We start from the raw sequence: 23,513 nt of genomic DNA on the forward strand, positions 1-23,513 counted from the left end.
AATACTTCTGACATGGCTGGTGCTGCTCAATTCCATCTAATTGCTTGTGAAAAATCATTCATAGCAGAAGTTTCTCCAGCAGTAATTTTCTTATTTGTAACCTATGGTGTAAGAGATAGCACTGAACAGAAAAAGTCATCTACATTTAAATTAAGTCAGGCTCCGAAAAATAGGAACCTTGTTTGGTTTTAAGTGTTTTAAATCAAAAGGAAAATTTCTTAGAGAAAGATTCATAATGGGAGACTTGTCTTTAAGATATATATGCTCCTCTCTGCGTGACAGAATAAAAATGGCTACTGAATCAGTAATATTACACTTGTATTAAAGTATTGCAGGCAATACAATTAAATGAATCTGCACAAATAATACATATAATCATCCAGAATTGTACCTCTACAGTGTATAAACTGTTCAAATCCAATCACAAATTAATTTTATTTTTGATTTCTAATTTTATCTCTATTTATGAAATATTCTTATAGGTATATATATATATATATATATATATATATATATATATATATATATATATACACACACACACACACACACACACGTTTCATTCATATATATATATATATATATAAAAGAATGAAAGTGACCGTTTTCCCATTTAAATAAATACATTCTCATATGCATTATCTAATTTAGGGTCATTGGATACCACAGCTTATTAATGGCAGCACCAAGTACATCCTAGAGCTCACTGACGCACATATCCATACAAAGCCAATTTAGACTTGCCAATTAACCTAACACACACACACACATCCTTGACATGTATGAATAAAGTCAGTGTACCTGAAACATTCACAGCAGATACACTGCAAACTCTGTATAACATTCCAGCTGGACACAGGATTTGAAACCAGGACTGTAGATCTCTATGGAGCCAGCACTAACCACTTTGTTGCACCATACATGAAAAATATATAAAAATGTTAAATAAAGATAACCCATGGACTAAACTGGAAGACTACTATCTATCTATCTATCTATCTATCTATAGGTTGCCACTTGAAGAAAATTAAGAATAAAACAACAATGACTAATAGGAAAATGATGGGGTAAAACAACTATTCCTCCTAAACAATAGATAGTGCTAGGTGGTATTAGAAAGCAGCAGTAGACTCCTGCTTTAGAGAAAAATTGGCAGGAAAATTAAAAATGGCTGCATGTAACCACTTAAATAAAAATAGACAAATTGGAGCAAGTGGCCCAAGGGTTGATATCAAAACACAATGGTATAGTGGCCGATGATTTTAAAAGTAGGGTCCTGACCCTGAAAGTGATTGTGGTGATTATATTAAACACTAAAAAGGAATACAAATATCTAGTGCGTACTTGCAATCTTTTAATTACTAAATAACCAAGGTTTCTGATATTGTCACTTGAGTATGTCATATTACATGGTTAGAAACTGTAGGTACGTCAAATTAGATGACTGCTTAACAATTTTACAGCACAGTTTTACACTTCCAAAGAAATGCCTCTTTTTCTGGCAGCAAATAGCTGCCTGACTGAACCAATGGCCATGGGAAGGCTTTACAGATACAGTGAGTTCAGCCGCAATCTCTGCCCTTTTTTCTCTTTTTTCCATTCTACCATGGTACATAAAATACATGACATCTCACAGATGAGCCTCTATTCTGTTTGTCAGATCCAAAACATTCAGATCCATTGTCAAACATTGTCAGATCCCACATTCCTTATTCCTTGCAGCAGCATTACATGCTTTGTACTTCCGGGTGAGTGTTTTTTGGGTGTCAGCTGTGAAACATATATAAACCCACCAGTGCAAGCAACAAAGTGGCTGAACTGAGTTGCTGTGTAAGTCAGACTACACAACTGTAAGTCAACAGAGAGTACTATGATTTGAAAATATCAGACTGTATTTAGACTACTACAAAATTCCAGTACTGCCAGCACTGGTTATACTGTGCATAGAAGGTAATAGGATAAACTTTATGGAAAAAGGAATGTAGGGATTCAAATATAATACATTTGTCTACAAAGAATAAATGTTTACTGTTTTTCATCCCTAGCTTACATGATATGTAATAACATAAAAATATAACTTTTTAACAAAACATTTAAAATGGTTTTCATTTTTTCACACACAATGAAACAACTACAGGTAAAATCTATTTAGCCTGCAAGGTTAGATCCAAGGGCAGCATCCAAGTAAATGCCTGTATGTTTCTTTTGTATATGTTTCAGTTTACAACGGCACGTCCAGTAAAAGCCTTCAAGATAGCTCGCTCACCCCTTGTCGTTTTTTATGTGGATGTACCGAGTTGTTTAAGCTCTCTGCGGCCGCATAGTGTGGAGTGAGGCAGAAAAGTGGTGCTTCTTTTCTGTTAGCAACTCAACTGCTTCTCCCAGTTGGGCTTTGCATCGGGCGAGACACTCTCTGCAGCTGCCCTCTTCAACTCACGCACAAGACTGGAGACCTCCCAATCCCTGGCTTTGGTCTGGCACTCATCCCAGCCTCGAGACTTGGTTTCCACCAACGGCCAGGTCGCTCACGTTGGGGACTCCACCACCAAGCCTCCCAACTCCCGCTGCCTTTCTGGTCTTCTGCGGCCAGTTGCCTTCCCTGGTCACTCCCGCTACCTACTCGCTCAGCGGGAGCGACATCAACTACAGCCCATGGGTGTAGGCCTAACACCCAGGCCCTCGCAGCTGCCCACGAGCGCTCGTTCGCTCACTCTCCACACACTCCGTGTGTCTCTCTCTCGCACCGACCTGCTTCCTCTCTCTACTCCCATGTAACCTCCGTCCTCTCTTTCTTCTCTTTTCTTTTTCTCGTTCTTTTTCTCCCAACCGACTCGCGCTTCTTTTAAACAGCGAGGGCCATAGCAGCTGCAGCACATTAGCCACAGGAACAATCACGGATGTGGGCAGTTCCTCACCTGTGCACTAGGTGAGAAACGCCCACACCACCGATCACCCCGCGTTTCCTACAACTACTACGCCCCTCACGAAGCAGCCTTGAGTGCGGTGATTATTTATTTAAAAAGTGAGCTTTGCTCAGTGAGCTGTGGACCCATAACACCACAGGAAACATGGTATCATTTTCCACTTTAGCATTATTAATTTATTAAAACATAATGTATGGTCTGAACAATTGTTACTTCATCAATAACGGAGCAAATGGAACAAAACAGACACAAAATGTATTTCAAAAAGTAACACTTCAGAATGCAGTGTATAGTTTACTCCTGTGAAACAGATCAAATTTCTTCACTGGAAAATATAAAGAGCTATAGCTAGTATTTATATGAATTGTGTACATAGTTTTTTATTTCTAAAAAACATGTTGCACTGCATATGTTAAGGATTTTGGGTGCTACCTCTATTTAAAATAAAAAAGTGTGCTTGTTAACATTATGTTTATGTGAGATATCCACAAGTAAATCAGACTGATAAAGTGGAGTAACCCCATCATTTCAAAAAGAAAAAAGAAATAAAATCATCTAATTCAAAAAGTCAGTGGAGTCCAACTGTGTTGATAACACAATGAAGATTCTAACAAAAAGAACCTTACACCTATATTTTACTGCTAATACCTTGTCTTTCTGTTATTGAACAACTTCTGAATATGATTAGTTTCGCAATATCTGTGTAAAGTAACTCAGGATTAAATAGAACACTTCTGACATGGCTGGTGCTGCTCAATTCCATCTAATTGCTTGTGAAAAATCATTCATAGCAGAAGTTTCTCCAGCAGTAATTTTCTTATTTGTAACCTATGGTGTAAGAGATAGCACTGAACAGAAAAAGTCATCTACATTTAAATTAAGTCAGGCTCCAAGAAATAGGAACCTTGTTTGGTTTTAAGTGTTTTAAATCAAAAGGAAAATTTCTTAGAGAAAGATTCATAATGGGAGACTTGTCTTTAAGATATATATGCTCCTCTCTGCATGACAGAATAAAAATGGCTACTGAATCAGTAATATTACACTTGTATTAAAGTATTGCAGGCAATACAATTAAATGAATCTGCACAAATAATACATATAATCATCCAGAATTGTACCTCTACAGTGTATAAACTGTTCAAATCCAATCACAAATTAATTTTATTTTTGATTTCTAATTTTATCTCTATTTATGAAATATTCTTATAGGTTATATATATATATATATATATATATATATATATATATATATATATATACACACACACACACACACACATATATCATTATATATATATATATATATATAAAAAGAATGAAAGTGACTGTTTTCCCATTTAAATAAATACATTCTCATATGCATTATCTAATTTAGGGTCATTGGATACCACAGCTTATTAATGGCAGCACCAAGTACATCCTAGAGCTCACTGACGCACATATCCATACAAAGCCAATTTAGACTTGCCAATTAACCTAACACACACACACACATCCTTGACATGTATGAATAAAGTCAGTGTACCTGAAACATTCACAGCAGATACACTGCAAACTCTGTATAACATTCCAGCTGGACACAGGATTTGAAACCAGGACTGTAGATCTCTATGGAGCCAGCACTAACCACTTTGTTGCACCATACATGAAAAATATATAAAAATGTTAAATAAAGATAACCCATGGACTAAACTGGAAGACTACTATCTATCTATCTATCTATCTATCTATAGGTTGCCACTTGAAGAAAATTAAGAATAAAACAACAATGACTAATAGGAAAATGATGGGGTAAAACAACTATTCCTCCTAAACAATAGATAGTGCTAGGTGGTATTAGAAAGCAGCAGTAGACTCCTGCTTTAGAGAAAAATTGGCAGGAAAATTAAAAATGGCTGCATGTAACCACTTAAATAAAAATAGACAAATTGGAGCAAGTGGCCCAAGGGTTGATATCAAAACACAATGGTATAGTGGCCGATGATTTTAAAAGTAGGGTCCTGACCCTGAAAGTGATTGTGGTGATTATATTAAACACTAAAAAGGAATACAAATATCTAGTGCGTACTTGCAATCTTTTAATTACTAAATAACCAAGGTTTCTGATATTGTCACTTGAGTATGTCATATTACATGGTTAGAAACTGTAGGTACGTCAAATTAGATGACTGCTTAACAATTTTACAGCACAGTTTTACACTTCCAAAGAAATGCCTCTTTTTCTGGCAGCAAATAGCTGCCTGACTGAACCAATGGCCATGGGAAGGCTTTACAGATACAGTGAGTTCAGCCGCAATCTCTGCCCTTTTTTCTCTTTTTTCCATTCTACCATGGTACATAAAATACATGACATCTCACAGATGAGCCTCTATTCTGTTTGTCAGATCCAAAACATTCAGATCCATTGTCAAACATTGTCAGATCCCACATTCCTTATTCCTTGCAGCAGCATTACATGCTTTGTACTTCCGGGTGAGTGTTTTTTGGGTGTCAGCTGTGAAACATATATAAACCCACCAGTGCAAGCAACAAAGTGGCTGAACTGAGTTGCTGTGTAAGTCAGACTACACAACTGTAAGTCAACAGAGAGTACTATGATTTGAAAATATCAGACTGTATTTAGACTACTACAAAATTCCAGTACTGCCAGCACTGGTTATACTGTGCATAGAAGGTAATAGGATAAACTTTGCGGAAAAAGGAATGTAGGGATTCAAATATAATACATTTGTCTACAAAGAATAAATGTTTACTGTTTTTCATCCCTAGCTTACATGATATGTAATAACATAAAAATATAACTTTTTAACAAAACATTTAAAATGGTTTTCATTTTTTCACACACAATGAAACAACTACAGGTAAAATCTATTTAGCCTGCAAGGTTAGATCCAAGGGCAGCATCCAAGACTTAGCAGTGCAGTGTTCTCTATAAAGGAGCATAGCTGAAGGAATGTATTAAAAACTACAGAGGTGAGTGCAAGCAGACTGCTTCCTAATTAAATTACTGGGCTGAAATGATACCTGTGGTTCAGTATATTCTCAGATCTAATTATATGCCTCTATGTTCATTTTCTTTACTCAATATGTGCTGACTGTGCATGCTGAAAATATAATTATGCCATCTACATTTCTATTTAGCCTAGACACAGTCACAGGATATAGTCAACTTAATTCAGCGTATTACGAAGTAAAAAAGATTTACTGTACTGTACATAGGAATGAAAACGGAAACAGCAATCATGTATTCAGAACTCGCAGTTTGGTTTAAAGATCATTTATATATCCAGAATGTAAACAGTTATGGTTGCAATACTTTATATGTATTAAAATGTCAATAACAGTCAGTGCACATCTATAAATGATGACATCAGTGAAAAAATGACAGACTACACCAAGCCATATTATAACATGCTGCTGATAATTAATGTGCCTCATCAGCGATAATGAAGTTAATTATTAAAGGTTATCTGCTGTATGTCCCGTTAGTAATGTCATCCTGATGGTAATGAATCTGTGCAGCAAAATCACCAGTGCCAGATCTACTCGATTAGAATTAAATTAAGCCTTACAAAGTGTCTGTATCACCACCCTCTATTAAATATAACTCCAGCACAGCTCTTCTGACACTATCAATTTCCCTTCGCACTCGAGTAAAACACAATATTCCTTTTTATTCAAACAAGAGTCTCTTATGGTTTTTATGAAAAGGATATAGGGAAAAACACATAGACCCAAGTGAGTACTAAATGAAATTACCTGTTGCCAGACCAATACGTTCTGCATAAAACTTTTTTTAAAAAAAAAGTTCAGTTAGCTTTGTTATATCATAAATGAAAGATACAAGCTCTTCCAGCTTTGATTTTTATCAGGTCACCTTTGACTAGTACTTGTTTCCATGTATGACACAATGCATTTGGAAGAAAAATATTTACTTCAGGATGCATTTACATAGCATCTCTTTTCCCTGGCTAGTGTCAACTTGGATGTCAAAATGGATTAATAAAATGTTCATTTGCACAATTTTTGTATACAAAAATGCAGCAAATGCTAACTAGATTACTTCACTGCAGTGTTCCACTTCAACTAATAATGTCTTTTAAGTTAATTCCTATTAGTCATATTCAGTTGGCCAAAAGAATGAGGAGTGGAAGTGTCAAAATGTACTGAATTGTATAAATAAAAACAGTCTCTTTAAGCCCACTAAATAATGCATTAATCTTTTTTGAGTAGCAGAACCAGCAGCTACCATGTTCTGAATCAAAGCCAGAAAACAAATCTAGAAAGAATAAATTGAAAATTACTAAGAGAGCAATCAGTTCATAATTAGAAAAAACTGACATCTCAAAGAATATTATATAACTAGTTATAATATAATATAACTTAATATTGTATTTCATTCCTTATTTTCCAATACATTGTCTATTTTCTTGTTGATTTTGCATAATGTCACACAAATCCGCTTCTCAATGCTGAGGTCTCAAAAACGGATACTCTGAATTACTTTTACTTTGTACTTACCATTGTTTTCCCTGCTGTTAATTATAAGGGACTGTCTTAAGAATATGCTGGTTCACTTTTAGTTGATTTGTGTAATTTTGCTATTGGTATTTAGGATAATATAAATTTGTCTTGTTATTTTTCATTGCTCCTGCCATATTGTTAAGAGTCAGGAAGGGTAAAATGTGCTACCTCTGCACACCGCCACAAAAAAAGATGGTGGTTTTTACATTATTGCTTCTGTACTTTGTATCAACAAATATATGCCCCACAACAGAGCTGAGATAATGCAGCTTAAATTAAATAAAAATTAATTTAATAATGATTTGCTATGACTTATGGTTGGGAATTTTTTATTAACACTTTGGTTGTGGTATTAGGAAAAAGAAAAAATATTGTTGCTTTTACTTCAACTTCGAATAGCACTTTAATTTAAGTGAAAGGCTCTTCTTATTTACATGTTACAGACCTCTGCCTGCTGAATGAAAACAATTATTACAAACCAAAATATATGAGTTCCAGGTTTACTACGAAAGATTCATGAACTCTGATTATGAGATCAGCCATCTAGCTTACTGACATTTGATGAAGGACATTTAAGAAACTGTTACAGTATATTGATATTTGCAGAATTAACTTAGCTATTAATCTTGTTACCATCACATCTAAACAGAGGTTATTTTAGGGACTTTGGGGGCCCTCCAACTCACTCTCCCCCATATCTAAATTAATAAGATTAACAGGAGGAATTTATAAATCCTTTTTTAAATTTTGGTAAAAGCAGATTATATAAATAAAACACTACAATAAATACACTTGTATAGAAAATAGAAAAACAGTAATCTATACTAATAAAAGGCAAAGCCCTCACTCACTCACTCACTGACTCATCACTAATTCTCCAACTTCCCGTGTGGGTGGAAGGCTGAAATTTGGCAGGTTCATTCCTTACAGCTTCATTACAAAAGTTGGGCAGGTTTCATTTCGAAATTCTACGCGTAATGGTCATAACTGGAAGCTGTTTTTCTCCATTTACTGTAATGGAGATGAGCTTGAACGCCGTGGGGGCAGAGTTTCGTGTGACATCATCACGCCTCCCATGTAATCACCAGGAAGACCTCCAAAAAGCGCTAAAGAAAACATGCATTATATAATTGAGAAGGCAGCGAAACAATAAGAAGCGAGCGAGTGACATATACAACCATATTCATGAGTTCTGCTACTTCGGAAACAAAGCACGATGTAAACCTACACTTTAAATTAAGTTCATAGACCCATATAAGGCCATCCGTCAGCAGCAATCCAATAGCAAACTCCCACTAAATATTCACGGGTGAAGGACTGTGCTTATGCAGAGGAAGATGAGATGGTCAGGGTGATGTTTGGCACAAACTCAGCGAAACTGCGAGAGAAAGTTTTAAGTGCCAGGACTAAGGTAACATTAAATACAGCCATGGACATAGCACGAGATGGCACCAGCACAGCTGGGAACCTTCGATGCATGTACACCGAGCGGCTCACGTGAACTGACGCAGTGCACAGCCAAAAAGCAACAGTTCCAAAGAGCGCTGAACAAAAACCGAATTACACAATTGAAAAGGCAGCAAAAAATATGAAGCATCTGATACATACAAGCATATTCATAAATCCAGCTACTGCGGAAACAAAGCACACAGTGGAAAAGTCAATGTCCCGCTAAAGGAAGACAGTGTAAAAAAAAACCGTGCATGCAGTGTTTCAGGTCTCAGATAAAGAAGAAGACGAGCTGTTTATTGATGCAGTAAGAAACGAATCGATGAATGAAACCTGTCATCTTTACAACGATTGACAAACATGGAATCTAACTTGAACACAACACATCCTACAAATACGAACCTGATTGAAAGAAATAATGATAATCAAATCCTTGATGACAGCAACACTCAGTAACGCTCACAAAACAAATACTGTATATTGACAGTAATGTTTTTGTTATTTTTAAAATGTTCCCTTTTCTATTTCATAGCTTTTTTAACACACTACTTCTCCGCTGCGATACGCGGGTATATATATATCCCGATCTACATACTCGAATAATGGATACTTTATTCGCCATCAATGATTGTTTTGGTAAAGCCATACTCAGTGTATTCATTAGATGAACGGTAAAAAAGTAAGAGCGAGGGGAGGATGACTTATTGAGGCATGCAGGCTGTAGTGCGCGTCAACTCTATCTGAATTGCGCGATCACATTTGAAAAATATATATTTTCAAGTTCTATTTAGTCCATATGTGTCAAACTCAAGGGCCGTGGCCACATCCGCCCGGTGTAATTATATCCGCCCGCGAGATCATTTTATATACTGTATTATTGTTATTAATGGCCCGGTATATTAAGCGCTGGTAACACAATAAACTACAGATCCCATAATGCAGCGCTTCAGCTGCCTTGCGAACACTTACGCGTTAATCAAGTCTAGCTTATGATGCTGCAAGTTATTGCGAAGCTAGCCCACACGATGCCAAAGAGAAAAGTTGATTCTGAAAATAGAGCCTTTAAAAACCGATGGGAGGCTGAGTATATGTTTACTGACATTGGCGGTAAACCCTGCCTTAAGTGTCTCATTTGTGGCAAACACGGGACCCCTTTTCTACACCACGGCAAAATAATATTGTACTTGAAACTCAGATTATGAAGCACGTGCGGCCTTAATGGCAGGGACGTCTCTTAACACTGCAGAGGACACAAAACAATTTTTCATTTTTAATTGCAGAGGACACAAAACAATTTTTCTTTAATTGCTGGTAATACCGATAAGGCACATTACCAGAGGCAGAAATTTGAACGTTCACATAGAAAATGTAATTTCTATACCACAGCCGTCGTGTAGCGCCTTTCAAAAGGGATCAACTACCGAGAGATGATCCATATACATTTTAGCTGCTGTTAGTTCTACTTACCTGTTCTGTTATACCGTCTTTTAAAATGTAGTTTACCCGCAACCACTCGAGTAGTGCTCAATGTACCTGTACTTCTTAAAACGTTAATGTTTTACTGTTTAATAACTTATAGACTATATTTTATTATTTTTCCCTTGCGCTCAGTGACCAAAGCTATACACACACATATAGACACATACATATATATACACATATATATATACCTGCGTGTATGTTTGTATGTATGTGTATATATATATATATATATACACACACACCTATCTACATTATATATATCTATATATACACACACACACACACATATATATAATTTGTGTGTGTGTATGTATGTATGTGTGTGTATATATGATGTAGATATATATGTATATATATATGTGTATATGTAGATATCTACTGTATATACATATGTATATATGTATATAGATATGAAGATATGTATGTGTATATATATGTATATATGTATGTATATATATATATATATATGTAGACTCAAACCCATTATGACAGCAGCAATCCAAGCTGTGAGAAAACAGTAAAAAGGAGGCGTGTCAGATGTCACATGTCACAGGTACATTTTCTAATGCAGCTAGACGAAAACAACTTCTTGACGCTGCCGCCAAATACACAAAACAATTACTTTCACAATCATGTTACATTATTTTTCAAATGTTTCCTTTTCTTTTTCATAACTTCTTTAACACACGACATCGCTGCGAAGTGCAGTTATTTTGCTATATATATATATATATATATATATATCACAGCGACACTCATAACAGTGACAAAACAATTACATTGACAATCATGTTACGTTATTTTCAAAATGTTTCCTTTTGTTTCTCTTTCTTTCTTTAACACACTACTTCTCGCTGCTGCGTTATTTGCTATATATTTGCTATATATATATAGATATATATATAGATATAGATATAGATATGGGAACAACACTCATATCAATGACAAAACAATTACATTAACAATCATGTTACGTTATTTTTTAAATTTTTCCTTTTCTTTTTCATACCTTCTTTAACACACTAATTCTCCGCTGCGAAGCGCGGGTATTCTGCTAGTTATAAACATATTACCTATGTTCATTTCCCATGTAGATATGTAACGTTTGGTGAGTATAAATAAAAAGTAACAACACATATAATAGTTATGTTGCATTGTTTATGATTAACAAAATTCATCGTTTATCGGAAATGTTCTACTTATACAGTAGATTTATTCCACTTCTGAAAGTGTACATTGTCGGTATTCTCCATTGCATTTGCCCCCGAGTGTAACGTGTGCCAGTGTAACCGAGGGATGGCAGACGAGCTCACGTAATGGGTGACAAGGCACATTCTCATCCTGATGCCCAGGCTCTTGTCATAAATATTCCCATCTTGTGCTTTGTCTCGTTCCTGCAAGTTTACTATTATTATTGGACATGTAGAGGAAATGTGTTTTATTTTATGTCTATGAAAGGAAGGACGGTAAAGCCTTGAATGAAACTGAGTGTTGATGCTTTGGGTAACAAGACAGGTAAGGAGCAGGGAACGTTAAATGTGACAGTGACTGCGGGGGATTGTGTAACTGGAAGATGGTTTAAGAATACAGAAACGACAAAATGTTAGTGTTTGAGTAATTCTATTTACGTCAATTGTTTACTCTGTTGTGCTGCACTTCGGAAGATTACTTATTTACCCCCACGCGCAGCCTTTGATAAGATGAATTCATAAATAAAGGATGTTGCTGACAAAGTCAGATGCTTTTTTGAAAGTTTGGCTCCAGATGTGCTTATTCAGCTGCTCCTTCTTCTCAGTACTTGAGTGATCTTTACGTTCACCTCTGGATGAATTCGCAAAGTTTCTTTACAACTTTTTTGTCTCATTAACGCAGAAATCCCGAGGCTTTCCTAAAATTGCAGAAGACACTGTTGATGGCGCTGATTCTGTTTTAAAGACAGTTGTGTTTAGTTATGCAGAACACGCTTTTACTCACATTGCCTTTAGGAAATCAATAATACAAATCAGCAACAGATCTGGGAATCACTGAAGAGTAAAAACGTTTAATGAGGAATATCTTGCGCATATACTGGTGTAATGACCACGTCGGCTTTAGTGAAGCAATTCTTAGCCTCTGTGATATGATCGACATGGGGTAGAATAGATTCTGGATTGTTATAATACGTGCTACCTTACGCAAAATATGCTCATCGATTTGTTACAGATTCTTGGTGGACATGATTCCACACTGAGGAAAAAGGTGCTCCATGTAAATCGTTCATAATATCTCCAAAATATATTTGTTAGCTTTCAGACAAGTACTACTTAACTGTTTTATACAAAATCCTTATTTCAACATATGCAAGCCCCAACTAGGATTTGAACTCGGGTTAGCATATTTTATCAATATAGCACAGACAACCGCTTTTACGCTTTGAGCCAAAGCACTTTAGCAGACTAGTTACTGACCAAATCGACTGCTGACTGCGCAGATATCAATGACGTCATTACGCTAGCGTACTCAAAATCACGTGACGGGCGCATTTGAAGCAAGCCTCGAAGCGGTGCTTCGATCTCCAGTACTTCATTAGCTCGACACAGTGTTGAAACCTGAGTATCGAGTGGCCCATCACTATCTGCTTCTCCCCCTTATTCACTAGTCAAGAATCCTGTCTTCAAATTAAAAAAAAATTACATTTACAAAATTACAAAGAATTCTTTGCTGTTTATTGTTTGCACATATTTTTCTGGAAGAAACTATTAACAGTAGTTTAGCAAAGAATGCATTTATTTTGCACATTTTGAGTGTTCAAATAGATATGTGAATTATGTGATACAAGATATATAAGAATCTTTTCATTTTTTTCCATGGACATTTTTTTCCACATCGATTGACATTCTCCAGAGTTGATCACCACAGGTACTCTGCAATTTGAATCTTTCATATTTAATTTGTTCATGAATACATAAAATTAAAAACTTTTATCGGCCACAATACAAACAATATGTGGTAAGTAACATTTTAAAAAAAATATTTTTTGGAGAATATTCCTTTAAAAATAAATGTTTCAAACTGGTTTTTCAGTAAGATTCTATAGGGTAACCATTTCTTGTTCCCAAAAATACAATCCAAATGAAGATTCCAGAAAAAACACGTTTTATTTACATCCATAACAGGTTTCAAAAATAAGCACAACTAGATGATAGATAGATAGATAGATAGATAGATAGATAGATAGATAGATAGATAGATAGATAGATAGATAGATAGATAGATAGATAGATAGATACTTTATTAATCCCAAGGGGAAATTCATATACTCCAGCAGCAGCATACTGATAAAAAACAATATTAATTTAAAGAGTGATAAAAATGCAGGTATAACAGACAATAACTTTGTATAATGTTAACGTTTACCCATGGGGTGGAATTGAAGAGTCACAAAGTGGAGGGGGAGAAGCGATCTTCTCAGTCTGTCAGTTGAGCAGGACAGTGACAGCAGTCTGTCACTGAAGCTGCTCCTCTGTCTGGAGATGATACTGTTCAGTGAATGCAGTGGATTCTTCATGATTGACAGGAGCCTGCTCAGCGCCCGTCGCTCTGCCACGGATGTCAAACTGTCCAGCTCCATCCTTACAATAGAGCCTGCCTTCCTCACCAGTTTGTCCAGGCGTGAGGCGTCCCTCTTCTTTATGCTGCCTCCCCAGCACGCCACCACGTAGAAGAGGGCACTCGCCACAACTGTCTGATAGAACATCTGCAGCATCTTATTGCAGATGTTGAAAGAGGCCAGCCTCCTAAGGAAGTATAGTTGGCTCTGTCCTCTCTTGCACAGAGAATCAGTGGATTACATTCTTAATTTTGGGTGGTTAGTTTGTTCACAACCCATATAAAAGTCCTACACAGCATCCTGTAGCCAGTACCAACCATGAAAGCAATGGGTGGTCAGTTAGTCAACTATATATAGACTCTTACTCGCTTCATTTATTTTGCATGGAATCTATAGTAGAGTGTTGTTGTCCTCTCCTCTGTTGCCTGCTAATCTGAGTCTAATATTTCAACAACTGAATAACAACTGAAATGTTTTATATCACTCCCATTTTTCTTGTAGGAATAACCTTTATCTATTCATTTCTTTTTTACAGATGCACTTTAACACTGTATCTCTGTAACTATGTTATTGTACAGCACCCCTGGAGCAATTTTCAGGTTAAGGGCCTACCAGTTGCTTCTATCATTGCTATAAACAGCTTTAGTAATCTAAAAAAATAGACAATATCCTTTTCTGGCTTTATATTATGTTTTTTTGTAAATGTGAACAGTGCCACAAAAGTGGAAATGCATTATATAAAAATAAATACTATTGAATTGAACAGATTATTTCTCTATCTATGCTCCATCTTATTATTTCAAACTTAAAGCCAATATAGAGTTCAAAAAACTCATTATAAAATTAAGTTACAATATACTATTATATGATGGTATTTACTCTAAAAGAGAAACAAACATAATTCAAAATCAAACAGTTCAATTACATTAAAATTACCTTGCATAATACAAATCAGTGAATATCAGACATAAAGGAGTAGACTCTGCTCTTCAAATCAATTTATTAGAAACCTCTCTATTTTTAATAGATGTATTACTGTGGTTTGCCTTGGTGGCACAGTTGTTAACATCACTACCTCACAGATCCAGTGATCTAGTGCACTGGGTTTAAATTTCATGCCCATTGTCAGCATGGAGTTTGCACATTCTCCCCATGACTTTTCCTCCATGTACTCCAGTTTTCCTTCAACATCCCCATGGGATATTGGGTTAGATGTTAACTCCAAATTGTAAAGTCTAATTGTGAATCATCTCCGCGGCGGACTAGCATGGACTTTTCAAGGCCGGTTTTTGCTTTGCACCCATTGCTTCTTTGTGCGGGTTAGAAACTGTGATGTTAAGGAATAACAATACTTCTGTTATATAAAAGCAAAGCTTTTTTAAATTGTTCTACTTTAAATACCCTTTACTAACTTTGAAAGGCATAGAGTAGTAAGGCAAAATGCCACAATGTTTTTATACTGAATTCTTATTTTCCAATTATGTTTTGAGATTCTGAAGCCATGCCTTTCTTTTTAAGAATGTTTATTAACCAAAAGTTCTTCAAAAAACATTCAAATTATATGTCATACATAAAAAACAAACACACTGCTACAAAAATGTTACTAATGGCATTCAGCTTAAGTACACACTTTTTCCAAATACACATTTAAGAAGTCCTTCAGCAAAAACTGGTGATACTATTCATAATAGTGACAGTTTGTGCTAGCTTTCACTTAGGCAATAAGCCAGTATGAAATGGAATCTTAAGTATATATATTGCTCTAAAGCCTGAAAGGAAAAAGTATTTTTCAAAAAGATCTAAGATATTCAATAGAAGGCCAAGTGATTCGTTTTGTTATTCAGAGGTTTTGCATATTCCACACAGCAAAATTTAATTGTGTACTTGATTACTGCTTAAATATAGCATACATTGTTACTATAAATATTAAAAACATGAATTCCTCAGCCTCCCTGTGTATATCTGCCATTGTCATTCTTGACAGGCAGATTATCTCCATCACTCATTTACCATTATAAGAATTGAGAGGTAGGAGTAACACAAATTGAAAAAACAAGACTTTGTTTACTAGTGTCTCTAGTGTACCTTCATTTATTAAAAAAACACATTTTGCCATTCTCCAAAACAGAGCTAATTTTCATATTCAGTCACTATATACCTGGTATGTCACCATCCTATTCCTTCACTGCTATATCCTTCTTTGCTTCTTGGGCCATCTGCTCAAACTACAAATCCATTGTCCCCTGCAGCATTTTTGTCTAGTGTATGAAGTGCAGTGCAATTGCTTCCTCTGGGCAAGTGCTGCTACAGTCAAACTCCTATCAATTTCTTGCTTACTGAAAGAAAATGAGGTATTTTTTCCTTGTGCCAGTTTCAAGCTAATATCTTTTTTCACTTTTTGCACTGTAGGTCTGAGGCCTGGCTGATAATGTAATTTTATTTTCATTTTGGAGCCTAAAACACATAAAAACTTGTGCGTATGAAAATGAGTCTTACTTCTGGCTGGTAGTCAAAATACAAAAATCTTATTAAAAATGCAAGCTGAAAATTAATCCACAAGTATTATTCTCACAGGTGTAACTTTCTGATAGGATGAAGTCTGAACAAGAGTCATAACAGAAGAGGACAATTCACTCCTGTCTGCATTTTCATCTTTCTTTTTTATGTATGCCAGATTGCAAATATTCAAAAACTGCTTAGTGCAGTAGCAGTCACTGAACTCAGGTAATAAGATATAAATGTCTATTAATTTAGAGCACAGAATGAATTTCATTTATAATGTGATGAGTTCATTTCTTAATTAAGACAAATATACTGCTCAAAAAAATTAAGGGAACACTTAATAATCACAGTCTAACACATTAGGAAACATAAGTGATTGTGAATCAACTTCACCTGCTTTGTGCAAATGAAAGAGACAACAGGTGCACTGAAGAGGCAATAGCAAGACAAATCCTAAAATGGGAATGGTTTTGGCGGTGGTGGCCAAAGACAGTTTCTTTTTATTCTTCTTGACTGATTTCTTCTCCAGTTTTGTATTTTGCTAGGATACTTGTCACTACTGGTAGTATTAGGCAGTACCAGCAACCAATTCAGGTTGCACATGTAGTCCAGCTCCTCAAAGATGACACACCCACAAATGCTGTCGCAAGAAGGTTTGCTGTGTCTCCCAGCACAGTCTAAAGAGCGTGGAGGAGATACCAGGAGACAGGCTGTTACATGAGGGGACCTAGACAGGTCTGTACAAGGGCATCAACCCAGCAGCAGGACTGGTATCTGTTCCTTTGTGAGAGGAGGAACAGGAGGAACACTTCCAGAGTCCTACAAAATGACCTCCAGCTAGCTACTTGTGTGCATGCTTCTGACTATCACAAACAGACTTCATGAGTGTGGCATGAGGTCGCAATGTCCTCTAGTGGGACCTGTGCTCACAGCCAATTACTGTGCAGCTCTATTGGTATTGGCAATACCACAATTGTCAGCTCCACCATTGGTGCCCAGTTCTCTTCACAGATGACAGTAGGTTCACACTGAGCAAGTGTGACAAATGCAAAAGAGTCTGGAGATGCATTGGTGAACGTTTTGCAGCCAGCATCCTCATCCAGCATGACAGGGTTGGTGGTGGGTCAGTGATAGTCTGGGGAGGCATAACTTGGAGGGCTGCACAGACCTCCATATGCTAAGCTACAGTACCCTGACTGCTGTTAGGCACCAGGATGAAATCCTCAGTGCCAATGTAGAACCTTATGCTGGTGCAATGGGCCCTAGGAGCTTCCTGGTGCAGGATAATGCAGCCATTGTGTGTAGGCAGTTTCTGGATGACAAAGACATTGATGCGATTGACTGCCCCACACGATTCCCAAACCTAAATCCAATTGAGAACCTCTGGGACATTACTTATCAGTGCATCCGACGCTGCCAAGTAGCACCACCGATTGTCCTGGTGCTCACTGATGCCCTGATCCAGTTCTGGGAGAGAATCCCCAGGACACCATCCGTCATTTCATCAGATGCACGCCCAGACATTGTTAGGAGTGCACACAGGCATGTGAGGGTCTTACATACTACTGAGTCAGGTTATGAGTTGTCATGATGAAATTAACACAAGAAATTAACACAAATTGGATCAGCCTTTGATTTCAATTTTTGACTTTGATTTTCGGTGTGATGTTGAATCCAGTCCTTAATGGGTTGGTGATTTTGGTTTCCATTGATCGTTGTTACATCAATTTGTTCTCAACAAATTACACAGCATTAATCAGTAAAGATTTTCCACTTGAATATTTCATTCAGTGAGATACAATGAGTGATATAAGTGTTCCCTTAATTTTTTGAGCAGTGTATTCATGCTGTTTTTAACATTACAATTCTGGTACATTTTAAGGGGCTTGGAGAATGTACATAGTTTATTAAGTATACATCAAGCTGAAAGGATGCTGTGTAGGACTTTTATATGGGTTATGAACAAACTAACCACCCAAAATTAAGAATGCAATCCACTGAAGTATATAGTGGGTTAAAAGTGACCCAAAGGAAATGACAGTGTTCAAAATGTGTGGCAGTCATATAGAAATATGACAATCAGAAACTTTTTTGATTTTTGTAGAGTTAGAGCCCTTTCCCGAAAGCCTTAATACTTCTGACATTAAAAAAAAACTTGTAGGTTTTAGAGGGGATGAACAAATAAACTACAATAAATGCTATGGAAAATGTGTTAAATTCAATGGTGGGTCAAAACTGATTTTAATGACAAGGCAAGAAAAATATTTTTTTTAAAAATTGCACAAATTATGGGATGTTTAACTTTTTTACTCTTTGTTTAATTGGGGGAAGTATGGAAAAAGTCTTTTTTTTATCCTGAAAAGATGAAATTTTGGGTACATTTACTGATTGCAAACACAAAAAATTATGTTGAAAGGATGACGTTATACTGTTTAATGTATTCTAAGCTATATAAGGCACCAGTGAGGCCTCATCTGGAGTATAAAGAGTGTCAAGCTGAAACTTTTTATGTATCCCCTATGCAGTTCAGGGTAAATTTACTTTCTGTCCCTAAATAAATTACACAAAATAAATCTTCCTCTTTTTCTCTTTATGTTTTTAAATATACAGTCCAGCTTTTATAAACTAGGTACACATGGTGATGTGATTAAGCAAGTGCCAGCAAAATGTGTCAATAAAACATCCATAATGTTCGTCATTGCAAAATGACTTACTTGCTCTGTATAATTAAATACATAAGAAAATGGGTTAAAAAATAACAAAATATTACTGAGACAATGAAAAAACACACCAAGCATCCCAACATCCTCATAAAATGAGGCAATGTCAGTAAATGCTTTAGTACACAAAGACATGTGACATTATGATAATAAAAAGTGGCAAGGCACAGAAGCACCATTTTCCCAATAAATATGTAGTTATAAAATATAAAATACACATGCCTGAGCAAAAGTCCTAGGCACACATAAAAAATCTGTGAAACAAAGATTGATTAAAAATAATGGCATGTTTCTGAATATTAAATCAATAAACAGTAAAAATGTAGCCATTAAACCTGCTTCAATTACCTGTTATATAGTTTTATTAGAAAAGTGTCTGGTAGTTTGTTTCATGCATCTCGGAAAACTTTCCACAGGAAAACTCTCCTGCAGACTTTGGCCGTTTTCTTTGCCTCTGTCTCCTCTCAACAACAGTCTTGAAGATGTAGAGTTTAGAGCTCTGTGGGGGCCATACCATCTGTTGCAGAACTCTTTGCTTTTTCTTTTTGCTGAACATAGCTCTTTATGGTCTTGGCCACAAGTCAGGAGTCATTTTCCTGCCATAGAATGAAGTTGGGACAAATCAGATGCTGATGGTATGGTGTGAGAATGATAATCCGTTTCTTCTTCTCAGCTTCATGGATTCCATCAATTCTGATCAGACTAGTAACTCCATTTTCACAAATTCATCTCCAAACCTACAAACAGCCTCCTCCATGATTTACTATTGGCTGCTAATTCTGAGCAGCTCTTCTATGGACAAACTGTCTCCTACTGGAGAGAAAACATTTTAGTTTTCACTCATAAGTCCCAAGCAATTGCTGCCACTGCTCAGCACCCATTTTCTATATTTTTGCACATAGGTGAGTTTCTTGACTTACTTTCTACTTCATGAGTTGTTTTTTTGTAGAAACTCTTCTGTGCAGACCACTTCTGATTAAACTGCAGAGGGATGTACATGGGTTTCAGCTGTTTCTTTGAACTGAGAGCTGAAAGTAGTGATGGCCACGTTCTAATTTGGAAGGAAAGTCAGTCTGATGTAGCTCCCATCTCCATGCACTCAGTTTCTGTGGCCAGCCACTTAGTTTCTGGTCTTCGGTCTTGCAATTATTTAGAAATGCTTGAATGGTGCACCTTGAAACTTGTGTATGCCGTGAAATTCTACTTGGGAGACACTACGCTAATGACCATCTTGTGCCCTGCTGGTACACTCTTTCAAGTCTTGGTGTAAGAACAGATTATTTGAAAGCTATGCTTTCACATCTGCCACACCCTTTCCTTGCAATCTGGTTGTCCTTCATCCAATTTGACTCTGTCTACACCCATTTCTGTATCATTAATAGTCAAATAGTTTGATTTAAAACAATTCATTTTGTTAACAATCATTAGATCCTGTTTGTAATAATTTTTTAAACATTTAATATTTTTAAATTGAGGTTTGGAAATCTGAAATTTACTACTACTACACTGATGCAGAAAAAATAAACATCAAAAATTACAATTTACATTAAGATTCTAAGGTGCAAAAGAGTCATAATTAACCTAACACACACACACACTGATGAAATACAAGCTAGTACAATATACATCTAAACACATGTTGTGCTACTGCTTCATGTCTGTTTCTAAAAAAGTTTAACATAAGTGAGAAACACTTTTCAATTCATGACCCCATACACAAGAATAGCCTACTTCTGCAGCATGAAAAAGCTTTCATTTATTAACATGGGAGTGCCAAAGATAAAGCAGTGAAGCAAGCAGTGAATCCATGCTACTCTGCTCCTCATGCAACTCTGCTCCTACAGACCTTTTAACCACCACCCACATTCTAATAATTTTCATGACAAAGATAAACTAAAGAAAGTACTTTGCATAGAACACTGCTGTCCAACTAGTGGGCAGAGGGGCTGCACCAGGCTGCTATGTGCGGCCTAAGAGTTTGACAGTGTGGTCAAGCAGGGTCGGGTACTGAACTTGCACTGCACAGTGAAACCACCGACTTTTGTCTATTAAAAAAGGGGAGCTGGAAAAAGTCACAGCATTACATGTACAGTAACGGCAGGGGTGAACAGCAAAATTTGTGGGAGGACATGGCGTCAGTGACAGCTCATTCTGAAGTCTGCCTGTGCCATCAGGGAGGAGGGTATGTATTTAGCATCTGGGAAACATTGGTACCAAAAGTCTATTTTCTGTTCTGTAATAATGAAAGCTAATGCACAACAAAATGGATCCACTTACTGAACATAACATTCTGAATCTTTGCTTGTTTACAGATTTCCACACTGCACTCATAAGTATATAGCCATGTGTGCAGCAAAACAACACAGCAAAGAACATTACAAACACAGGGAAGATTGATGCTGAAAATTGTGATTTTCAAGAAAAGTGTGAATCTGACTATTTGTCAGAAATAAAGATAAGCACCACTGACTGCTTGGTGTGTGCACAGACTGTACAATTGCGCAGGAAAAGAAATACTGCAGATATACAGGTGACACAAGGGTGATCATTGTGAGAAATTTAAAGAGCCAGCTGAGTAAGCAAAAAGTGCATTTACAGCAGCAACAACTCAGAAGGCAGCAGTAAAATCCTCAGTTCTAGAAGCAGGAGAAATTGCAAGAATGAAATATCCATTCAGCTGTGGGACTATAATTAAAAGGAATGTAGTTAAGATTGCTGAGGCTTTTGGAAACGAGAAGATGGCAAATAACATGGAATCCATATCACTGTTGCACCAGACTGTTGCTCAATGTATCTGCAAGATCAACAAGAAAATTATAGATATTCTCTGGGACATGGTAAATTGTGCATCCTACTTTTCTCATGCACAGGATAAAAGAAATGATACAACTGTTACTAAACAGCTGATTACTTTTGTTTTGTACTTTTGTAGATCAAGATTTCAGCACTTCAGAAATGTTGCTGGAATTACCACCACTTCACAGATTCACAGAAGGAGAAGATATATTTAATGCTATTAAGGCAACAATTTTTAAATATATCATGCAACAATTGACTCAGTGTGGTTCTAAAATGGCCAATATCATACAGATAGTGAAGAATGCCAACTTGATTAGAGTTGGTAACCATGACTTGACACACAAAAAGCACAAAAGTTTCCTTGAAGTGCTGAATGGTGCATGCTAAGATTTACGTCTGCCTACAAATCCAAGTTGGCTAAGTGCAGCAAAGTGTTTCCAGAGATTTGTTACACTTAGGAAAGAAATGCATCTCTACTTACTAGAAATTAAATGTTACTCTACATTACCTGAAAGTCTGACTGATAATAGCTAAGCTTTTAAATTCTCTGATTTTAAGCTGACAAGGAAAAGACCAAAATGTGAAGAAACTGTATAACCATGTTTTCACATTCAGGAACAAACTCTGACTTTTTTGGAGCAAGAATGACTTGTACTCGTTTTACGAGCTGCAGGGAGCCACTACAGGAGATAAAAGAAAATGGCCACATTTGAAACTTTGATTAATCTGTGCCTAAAATAAAAATCTTTATTGAAAGTTTTGAAAACCAGGTTTCAGAAGTTTAAGGTAATGGAGTCAAACTTCAGACTTTTTAACAACCCTCTGAAGACAGATATTGAAGATGAAGAAGCAAAACATCACACAAAACTACGTGAGCTGAAGACAGATCAATTTCTTCTTTCATGCTGCAAAACCGGAATGAATTTCTTCAAATTGATCTCCAAAGACAGACAAGCGGCACTAAGAGATTTTGGTTTGAGAATGGCTTCAGTTTTTGGCAGAACGGACATCTAAGAAGTCACTCTCTGATATGGTCTTCATCAGTTCATCATATAGGACAGTCCTGTACAGTAACTTACAATAAATTGTGCATCTTTCCCAACAGCCATCCCTGTGGATGTTGGTGAGCGTGTGGCAAAACAGCTACATCCTCAAACATCACATTAATTGTCCCTCTGTTGTGCATCACTTCATAACCATGTTCTCTTCACTCTCTTCATGATAGGCAGTCTTTTGCTTATTTATCCTCTATTCCCCATAATTTACACCCACTTATATCTCCCTTTTTCCAGCCCCAATTCTTTAGAAGTTTCCTTTATCAGGAGAAAAGTTGTCAATTTCACTAATTAGTTGTAATCATTTGTTTTGTAAAGCTGTTTTAATTTATTTGATTTTTGAACCATATCACTCTCTGTTACTGATTGTGGACACTACTAACCTTGTAGGAAAATTAAAAGTTGAATCTATTTCACCAGTTCAGTCTATAATAGGCTCTATTTATTTGATTGCAGATGTCTTGTTTGC

General features: G+C 36.3%; 1 protein-coding gene across 3 annotated transcripts in view; it reads right to left on the bottom strand.

The window, feature by feature from the left end:
- Positions 1-23,513, bottom strand: part of chst15 (carbohydrate (N-acetylgalactosamine 4-sulfate 6-O) sulfotransferase 15) — a 290,859-nt gene that overhangs the window by 263,310 nt on the left and 4,036 nt on the right. The gene's annotated exons all lie outside the window — the stretch shown is intronic.

The sequence above is a fragment of the Polypterus senegalus genome, chromosome 1, assembly GCF_016835505.1.
Source record: "Polypterus senegalus isolate Bchr_013 chromosome 1, ASM1683550v1, whole genome shotgun sequence".
NCBI lineage: Eukaryota > Metazoa > Chordata > Cladistia > Polypteriformes > Polypteridae > Polypterus > Polypterus senegalus.